The sequence below is a fragment of the Rhineura floridana genome, chromosome 1, assembly GCF_030035675.1.
Source record: "Rhineura floridana isolate rRhiFlo1 chromosome 1, rRhiFlo1.hap2, whole genome shotgun sequence".
In the NCBI taxonomy this organism is placed as follows: Eukaryota; Metazoa; Chordata; class Lepidosauria; order Squamata; family Rhineuridae; genus Rhineura; species Rhineura floridana.
The window spans coordinates 14,575,453-14,585,361 of NC_084480.1; the positions used below are offsets into that span (position 1 = coordinate 14,575,453).

General features: G+C 49.7%; 1 protein-coding gene across 1 annotated transcript in view; it reads right to left on the bottom strand.

The window, feature by feature from the left end:
- ZBTB7C (zinc finger and BTB domain containing 7C) overlaps positions 1–6,756 on the bottom strand; it is a 310,311-nt gene extending 303,555 nt beyond the window's left edge. Inside the window, exon 1 of the mRNA XM_061614144.1 lies at positions 6,502–6,756. The gene's annotated coding sequence lies outside the window, so the exon portion shown is untranslated. The remainder of the gene's footprint in view (positions 1–6,501) is intronic.
- Positions 6,757–9,909: the final 3,153 nt, after the last annotated feature.

Genomic DNA, 9,909 nt, shown 5'->3' on the forward strand with positions numbered 1-9,909 from the left:
ATATATATGTATTTTTTTTTGTATTGTATTAGTTATTGATTTGTGTTGTTTTCTTTTTGTATTATTTTGGTTTTGAAAATTAGAATAAAAATTAATTGAAAAAAAAAGAAAGAAATAAGTAGCAGAGACAGTGATTCTCAAACTTTTTTTCCAGAAAATTGCTGGTGGTTTAGACCACTTAATAAACTCCTTTTTTGTTGTTCTATAAATCAAAGCACATAGGCTATATTTTAATAACCATAGCCTTGCTTTCTAATGCAGTAGATGCAACCGTTTCTGTGAGCAATGCTCTGTGAAACTGGGCGTAATGTCCCTTAGCAAAGTTACTTGTAAACTTTAGGGGGAAATTTTTAGACTGCAATAGTGCTGTATTATAAAAATCACTGCTCCTAGGCCAGAGTGTTGTTAGCCTGTTCAGTAATCCGGCCTCGGTCACAACAGCCGGAATCTCAGTCATCAGAAAAAGTAAATCAAGTGCAAGGCTAAAGACAGATATTCTTGAGGGCTCCCCAACCTTTTCACTGTCTCTCAGACAACATTGAGAACCTCTCAGCGGAGAGATGGTGTAGAGAACGGGGAGTGAATCGGGGGTGGGGACACTACTTAGATTTCTGCATGAATGTCTGAGCTAGCCCTGAACTGCAGCAATACCAGCTGCTTGTTTTTCACTTCACACAGCTTAGAGACATAAAGGCGGGGGGGGGGGGAGAAAAGAGAGACAGAACTGGTGCAAAACCTTTTTTCCAGTGGGGCAGGAAGTCTCTTTATACAACGTATACCTGTGGAACTCCCCTATGAAACTCCCCAGTGCTATAGGAACATAGGAAAGTATGGGAACATAGGAAGTTGCCATATATTGAGACATACCCATTAGTCCATCTAGCTCAATATTGTCAACACTGACTGGCAGCGGCTCTCCAAGGTTTCAGGAGTGGGACATGCGCTGCCCGGAAATGCTGGGGATTGAACCTGGGACCTTCTGCAGGCAAAGCAAATGCTGTACCACTGAGCTTCCCCAAATGTACCATCCTGAGCTTACTGGACTAAAAGTAGACAGAACATGCTCAAAAGGGACTAGACAGATTAATGGGGGGAAGGGACATCAGCGGCCAGAATATCATTGGCTTACAAAGGGGGAGATGAGCAGACATTTCTAATGCACTGGTAGGGATTTGGACACATACTTGCTGCATTTCGAGGTGTGGAACTTCAGGGCAGTGAATTTGTATCATCCCTCTTCAAATATATGTCTGTTTTCATCCTAAAATGCCTTGAATCCTCTATCAAGGTTAGGAGCAGAGCTTCAACATACGGGGTACAGAGTGCACAAGAAAAACTGGAGCCGTCCATCCATGTCTTGCTGCAAAGAGGCAAATCTTAATCGGCGGTGGCTGGTGGCTCCATGTCAGTGGGGCAGTGGGATCCACTCCAGGTTTTAGTCCAGGCTTTCAAGGACCTGTCCAAGGTGTTTCAAGGAGCAGATTCCACTCCTCCACTAGCTACTACTGATCCTAACCCAGAAGTGAGGAACCTATGGACCTATGGATGTTGCTGGACTCCAGTTCCCATAATCCCTGATCATTGGCTGGACTGGCTGGGACTGATGGGAGTTCGGAGTCTTGTTTGCCTGGGTGGAGGATAGAGAAGGGGTGTGTGACTGTATGCAGAAACAGGCCTACTGTGCAAGCATAATATGTACATTCATTGCTCCACCCACTTTTCCCTCTGGACCTGCCCACCACTGGCATATGGTCCCCGGAAGGGTGCCGAGAAGGGAATGCGGCCCTCCAGATAAAAAAAGAGTTTCCCTGCTCATGTACTAAACAGTGGATTTTCCCTTAACATTTCCTCCGCTATGAAAAGGCTCCATTACTGAGATCCCCTCCCACATGACCAATGGAGATTATGCCAAACCTTTGCTCTTTCTATCCGCCCTCCCCCGTCCCAGTTTTGAGCCTCTTAACATGGGACACAGGTGTTGGCCTACAGGGGTGTTCCAATCTGGCCTGTAATGAGCTAAACAGCTGTATCTCTCACATAGCTGTGCCCTGAACTTTTCCCCATTAACATCTATGAGAGCCTTGCAATCAGTCTCAAACAGCCCTGTGTCATAAAGAAAGACACCGTGAAATTTAGCACAAAAGAACAAGAGAGATGTGCGCAAGATTGATTTAGAAGGGTTTTTTTTCCTAAAAATAAAAAAATATATATTATGTTGTCATTTCCACAATGCTCCCTAGGAGGCTATCTTAACTGAAAAAGAAGTTCTCATTGAGCTCCTGTTTCTTCCTCCCTGCAAAAGCTATTAAGCAGAGATGGTGTTGCTATCTTCCAGGTGAAGAAGGAAGAGCCGGCCAAGACAGTCCAGGAAAGGAGATCTGAAGCCTGTGACTGGCGAGAGAAAGCACTCAAGAGCACCACAGGGGAGAATCTCCTCTCTGGCTAGGAGGGAAGACAGGCAATCTGACCTAATAGGGCTGTTCCCATCTTTCATTTCTATAATTTAGGGACCTGCAGCACACACAAAAGAGAGAGAGAATGAGAACTGTAAATGTGAGAAGGAATCTTCAGGGAAGAATATTGCTCCTGAACATCATGGCTTATTGCTCTGTTTTTAAAAAAGAGTGTCCTGTCTGCCTACTTTTCAAAAGAAGGACTGAATGTGAAGTCTGATTGTCCTGCACTGACTACTTGGCCCAAAGCTGGGATATATGACACACATTATGTGCAATGACAAGCATCAAAGTCTGGTTTGCAACCTGAAATCATACTAGCTTTCTGCTGTCCTCCAGGGGTCATCTCTATACTGGAAAGGACAATGTGTGAACAAGAGACAGGGAGGCAGCAATACGCCTCTGTGCATAGGGACAGAGGGACCCATTGTCTCCAACATCCCTACCAGCAGCAATGCTGCTGCCACAACAGCAAAGCAAGCAAGGAGCAGGTCTTCCCCTTCCTCTCTTTACCTCATAGTAGTAGCAGTACTAACATTCTGGCAGAGGGAACAGCTGCCTCACCCTCCTCATCAATACATGTCAGCAACAACCCTGCCAATGCCACTACTAGAAGCAGATCAAACTATTCCTCCCCAGGGCCGCCCATGAAACTGTCTGGAACGTTAAGATGTCATTCATTCAGCTCAATCCTAACCGTACGCCGACAGCAAAATAGGCTGCATGTAGCCAGGCTTTGAGACCAAACAGTATGACAATTCAGGTTTAGCAAAGTTTACACTGAAGGCCTGAGGTCTTGCAAGGAAATCTTCTTTGATATACTGCCAAGTTAAAAGGGGCATGGCCAACATGGCAGAGCATCACAGGAGTACCAGCATATCATCTTAGATAGGATTCAGCAACCCTGTGATGGAGGTGTTCAAATAAATTTGGGGGCAAGCCAGATTATGGGCCATTCACCCTGCTCTGCCTCCACTGAGACTATCCCATGTACTGGCTACCTACTTTAGCTTCCAGGATCCCATCCCAGACTAGTATATTTCTTTTCGATACCATATATGTGCATAGGTCCACTCCCCTAAGGAAGCACTGAAAACACACTTATACCAAGTCAGACCATTAGCGCATCTAGGCCAGTATTGATCTGCTGATCTGTTGCAAAGTCTCTTTGAAGCAAATTTTTAAAAACACATTCAAGCTGCTCCTACCAGATTTTACAGTAAAAAGAGGCAGGGTTTGACTAGCATCGTGTGCCCCATTATCAGAAGAGGAGGTGGAGACGTACTGGAACCTGCAGAATAGTGAGTGTCTCTGCCCTAATAGTCATTGAGTATCTCTGCACAAATTTGTCTAATCCCCCTTTAAAGTCCACTAATGAAATAGCCATCACTGCATCCAGTGGCTGTGATTCAAGTTCTTTGGCACCATTACAAGTCAAACAACAACATTTTTAAAAGAACCAGATTGCACATTAGAAACTAGAGCATGGTGCAGCTCTCCTGGGACTGTACCACTTCAAGGTGTGGGGGGAGGGGAATCACATGTTTGAATACTCCCACACCTTTTTTAAAAACAAAATCCCTGCACACAATCAGAACATCAGGAAAGAGGATAAGAATAATACCTATTATTATTCCTATTAGTGGTAACACTTTCACACATTACAGGTTGGGATTTACCTTTCATGAAAAGTTGCATGTTTTTGAAGCAAAATGTAACACAAAGCAATTCTCAAAACCAACTTTTTGTTCACCGAGTATGATTTTAACCACAACCTCAATCACCACAACTAACAGCAAAAAAATTTAAAAATGGCATGCAGCCAAATCCTGTGCTTTTAAGTTCCATTGCATTTCATGGGGCTTACTCCTGAGTAAGCATGCATAAATTTGGAATCTAAATCTGTGAAAAGTATCTTACAGCCCAAACCTAAGAGTCCACTGCAACCATTTCCTAATAAGTGTCTTTTCAGAGTGCAGCCCTACACCCCCAAATATCAAATGTTCTCAGATTCCCATCTAAGAATATTTGACCTTATTTGCAGAGTGGCTTTTCCCAGAGGAGAGTAATTGAAAAAAGCAATTGCTCAAATGGTTTCCTCTTTGCTTCTCTGTAGGTGAAATGAAGAAATCATACTTAGGTGCAATTCTACACTCACTTACCTGGGAGTAAGCCCCACTGAACTACTTCTGAGTAGACATGCACAGGATCGCACTGAGGAGTCACGAGAAACCGGCAGCCTTATATTATCGCCCTGTTCTCCCTGCACTGTGATTAGATTCCATAAAACATCCCTAAGGGACGCTTATATACAGTTTCACCTTAAAAGCCTGCAGTTAACAAGGACACAGGCCCTCCCACACAACCTGTTTTATTGGCAAAATCCTGACTTGCTCAAGCCAGCAATCCCACATGTATTACAGTGCAATCCTATATGTCAGAAGTAAGCCCCTTTCAGCTCAATGGAATTTTGTCTCCAGTAATTGTCTAGCCTTAGCCATAAAGTTACGCCTATTAAACAAACAAAAAAGGCTTATTTGGAATACAAGCTTAAAAAAAAATAAGGGCTGTATTAGACTAAGTCCTACTCAGTGTAGACACACTGAAATTAATGAACCGAGCCAGTGTGGTGTAGTGGTTAAGGTGTTGGACTACGACCTGGGAGACCAGGGTTTGAATCCCCACACAGCCATGAAGCTCACTGGGTGACCTTGGGCCAGTCACTGCCTCTCAGCCTCAGAGGAAGGCAATGGTAAACCACCTCTGAATACCGCTGACCGTGAAAACCCTATTCATAGGGTCGCCATAAGTGGAGATCGACTTGAAAGCACCTCCATTCATTCATTGGTCATGTCTATTAACTTCAATGGGTCTACTCTGAGTAGGACCAACACTGAAAACCACCCAATATTAAATAAGAGCCAGTGTGGTGTAGTGGTTAGAGCATTGGACTGTGACCTAGGAGGCCAGAGTTCAAATCCCCACTCTGCCATGAAGCTCACTGGGTGACCTTGGGCCAGTCACTGTGTCTCAACCTAGCCTATTTCGCAGGGTTGTTGTTAGGATAACCTGGAGAGGAGCAGGGAGGCCATATACCTCACCTTCAGCTCCTTTGAAAAAAGGTGAGATATACATGCAATAATAAATTAAATAAATAAAAAATTATATTCCTATTCTTCCAGCAGAGTATCACAGTGGCTTCACCCTGTTGACAACTGCCAACATTCAAGAGAAGCAAGTAATAGGGTTCTAGTATGATTGCAACTGGATCCAGCCCATGTTTATATGGAAGTAAGCCCTACTGTGTTCTCTGTTTACTTCCAAGCAAGTGTCCAGCCTTACAGCAGAATCTTGTACCAGCTTACTCAGGAGGAAGTCCCGCTGAGTTCAACAGCACTTACTCCCAAGGAAGTGTGCACAGAGCTGCAGCCCTCGAATAAGGAATTAGCACCTGAAAAGTCCCAGGTCCAAACCCCTGTTCAGTTCCCAACCTGGCCATTCTCTTGCTCCAGTCTACCTCACAGGGCTGTTGTTTCAAAGCGACAACAACCGGTGCCAGGAAAAAACCCTCCCGATCAGTGACAGTCATGGCTCTCCAAATAAAGGTAGAAACAAAACGAGGAGTCTAATCTACAGAGAAACTCTGCAAACTAAACAAGCTTCCCATTTGCCAATCCGGCACACCACGAGGCACCTTCTTGCAAATTCAAACAACAACAAAAACCGAGAATGAAGGGTTGTGGGGGAAAACTCCACGCGAGCGCACTTCAAAACCACTCGGATTACCCATGCAAACTCCTACAACCCAAAACTTCATCCTGTGAGAGGAAACCCCCCCAAAAACGACATGTGCACCGCTCCACCCGGATCCAGCTTGCAGGGAGCTAAAAGCCGGGGCAACCTTTCGCCTCTCCTCCCTCCCAGACCTGCAAAGAAACCCTCCCATGCCAGGAGGCGAACCGCGGCGGCAGCGGCTACCACCACCACCGACCAAAGGAGGGCGGAGAGAGAAGACCCGAAGGAAGGGAGCGGCGGCGGCGGCACCAACCTGGCTGTGAGGCTGCCTGCAGGTGGGAGGGTCCTCTCGGCTCGGCTTCGCCTGGGCAGCCTCGGCCGGCTTCTCCTCGCCCAGGCAGCTGCTGCCGCTGTCTGCGAGCTACGGCTGGGCGGGCTGGGCTGTGGCAGCGGCCGCTTGGAACCGAGGGCGGCTCGCCGCGCCTTGGCGCAGGCAGACGCAGCAGCAACACCTGCCGCCGAAGTTGGGCAGCCGCGACTGGCTCGCTCGTGCGCGGCTCGTCCTTCTCTCTCCTGGCAGTGGCAGTGGCGGCTGCAGCAAAGGGGCTAGGCGAGGGGGGGGGGGTAAGGATCAGGAATGTGCAAAGGGCCCGGATGTCTGGAGTCTCCAGCCTCCTCGCTCCTTCCTCCGCCACCCCCTTTACGCGCAGCCACTTGATGTGGCCGGGAATGTCCCCCGCTCGCTCCTTGGGGAGGCAAACTGTTGCTGGCAAAGGAGGAGGAGGAGTGCTTTATTCGTCCCTGTCTTTCTCGCGGGGAGAGAGAATTTTAAAAAATTCAGCGCTCCCCGCGTCTCTCCAAAGCGCCCCTTTGCAATCCTTTGTCCTCACGCCCTCCTGCGCAGACCCCTTGCACCTGCTTCCAGCGCGGCGTGGCTGAAATCCTAGCACAGGTCTCCAGGAGTCAACACAAATCCTGGCATATCCTCAGAATATTTGATGGGGGTTTTTTTTGGGGGGGGGTAGAGTCAGGACAGAGGGAAACAAGGAAGCGCGCTTTGTTTCCCTCAGGCGCGCGCGAGAGAGTGCCGGAGCCCCGCGCGCGGCTTCGACGGTCAAGCAAGAGACAAGATAGCTCGGTGAGTGGAGGCAGGCTATGATGAATGGAGCCTCCATGGCCAGAGGCAGTGTAGCTTTGAATTCTGGTCAGTGGAGAGAAAGAGCAGAAAGGGGGGGGGTTGCTTGCTTTCCGTGACGTTCCCGGGGCATCTGAATGGCAACTATAAGGAGACAGAGCCGGGCAGGAGACTGAACCTCCCAGTCTAATCTAGCAAGGCCCTTAATATGGTACAGGGTAAAAGAAAAAAATAAGCTGTTGCGCTGGAGACGCCGCAAAAAAACCCCGTTACTTCCTAATAACCCTTCAACCCCTAGATAAGAGATTGTGCGCCTTTGATCGAGCACCAGAACGTTGCAGAAGTGTTACATTTTTTCCCCATAGTGTAAGCCCCTTGGGGCAGGGATCTGCCTTCCCTTTCTTTGTAGGGTGCTATGTCTAGGCGGATGGCATTATACATTGACCTATTTGTTTCTTAACATTTATAATCGGCTTTTCCTGCTCCACATGGCGCGCCCGGCTCCTTCACCCAAGTTTGCCCCCACAACAACCCTGTGAGATAGGTTAGGCTGAGAGATCAAGAGACCGGCCCAAGGTCACCCACTGAACTCCGTGGCTTGAGCGGGGGATCTGAACTCCGATCCGAGTCCCCTACACCCACGCCCGCTGTACCTAGTCATAGTGGAATTGTTCTCTGAGGATGCGTAAAGTGCTTTTCCTCCCGCCGCCTAATAACAAGCTCACACTCACCCACAGGAACAAACGACGTGCCTTTTGTTACATTGGCCACAGGCCCATTCCAGGCCAGCAACCGGTTTCCCGCAGTAGCCTCTGGGAAGCCCCAAGCAGGACGGGTGGCTGTGGCTTCCAGCCGGAATTGAGCACCGGGAAACGGAGCAGCCCCGTCTTCTAGCAGCAGCTGTTTTATACAAACACCATCGGGGCCGCCTAGCTCAGTATTGCCAACACTGACTGGCAGCTGCTCTCCAGGCTTTCAGGCCGGGACTACCCCCCCCCGCACTACCTGGAGATGCCGTGGGTTGAGCCGGAGACCTTCTGCACGCAAAATGGGTGCTCTGAGCGACGCTCCCCCCCCCCCAAGTCCTGTGGCCAGGTCGGAAATGGCGCCGTCTCACCAGGTTTGTCCCAGGCGGCTTCCCCCCAAAGTCGGTCTGTTATCGGGTTCCTGGCCGCGCCCATCCTCTGGGCCTTCTTCCCTGGGCCTTGGTGGAAACCCTAGAGAGGCGCCGGACTGCTGCGGGCAGGTAACCCCGGCTTTGAATCTCGCTAGTCTCTCAGCTTGGCCTACCTCGCGGGGTTGTTGGGAAGAGAACATGGGGAAAGGCTAAATCGCAACCTACCCTGAGCAGTCCGGGTGGGGCAGAGAGGCCGTCCTCAGACAACAACCGACCCAGCAAAGCTACCGCCCTGGACTCCTACTGGGAGGATATAAATCTAGTCAGTCAAAAAAAGTCATACCAGGCGGCCGCCTTAGGAGAGACGATCCCCGGCAGAAGCGCTCGGCGCGCCTGGCTTTTGCCTCGCTCTCTTTGCCCCTTGCGGTCGGCGGAGGCGTTTGGGGAGAGGCGAAGCGCTGGACTCCCTTCCTGAATCGCGCGCCAGAGGAGGAGGAGGGGAGATCCCGAAATTCGGAGGGGGGGGGAACCGCCCATCCGGAATGGGCTTTTTGCCCTGGGGGAGTTCCGCCTGCATTCAGGCGCGCCCCTCCTGGTGCACTTTCCTTGCTGCGCGCACGAAAGGGCCGCTTTTGCCTCCTGCCTCAAGAAAACGGGGAGAGCCCCAGTCAGGCGCCAGGCGAAAGGGGGGGGGAGAAGAAGAGTGGATCGAGAGGCACCGAGGAAGCTGCCCCATTGGTCCCCCTTGCTTAATATTGTCTACACGGACTGGCCGTGGCTGGCCAGGGTTTCAGGCAGGATTCTCTCCAGTAGGGGCCCCAGAAGGATATGTGAGCACAGACATGGTGGGGAAAAGTCATTGCTGGGGGGTGCTTGCCTCCCCCATTGCACCACCCATGGTTCTCTGCTAGTCCTGACTGGAGATGCCAGGGATGGACCTTGGGACCTTGGGCGTGGGACCACAGCTAGGGCCTTGTAAAAAAAAAAAAAGTAAATGTAATGCCTTCAAGTCGATTCCGACTTATGGCGACCCTATGCATAGGGTTTTCATGAGGCTGAGAGGCAGTGACTGGCCCAAGGTCACCCAGTGAGTTTCATTTGCATCCCACCTTTCTTCCAAGGAGATCAAGGTTCTCCTCTCCCCATTTTACCCTCACAACAACCCTGCGAGGTGAGTTAGGCTGAGAGATGATGACTGGCCCAAGGTCACCCAGTGAGCTTCATGGCTGAGTGGATATTCCAGCCCTGGTCTCCCAGGTCATGGTCCAACACCCTAACCATTACACCACACTGGCTCTGATGGTACAGAAGCCCTCACCTCAGAGTGCCAGATCTCACCCTGTTGTGACTCCAACTATGTGTGCGCAGTAGCCTTCATACACTGCTCCATGCCAGCAGGGGTAGCCAATGTGGTGCCCTCCGGATGCTGGTGGGCTACAACTCCCATCAGCCTCTGCCAGCATGGCCAA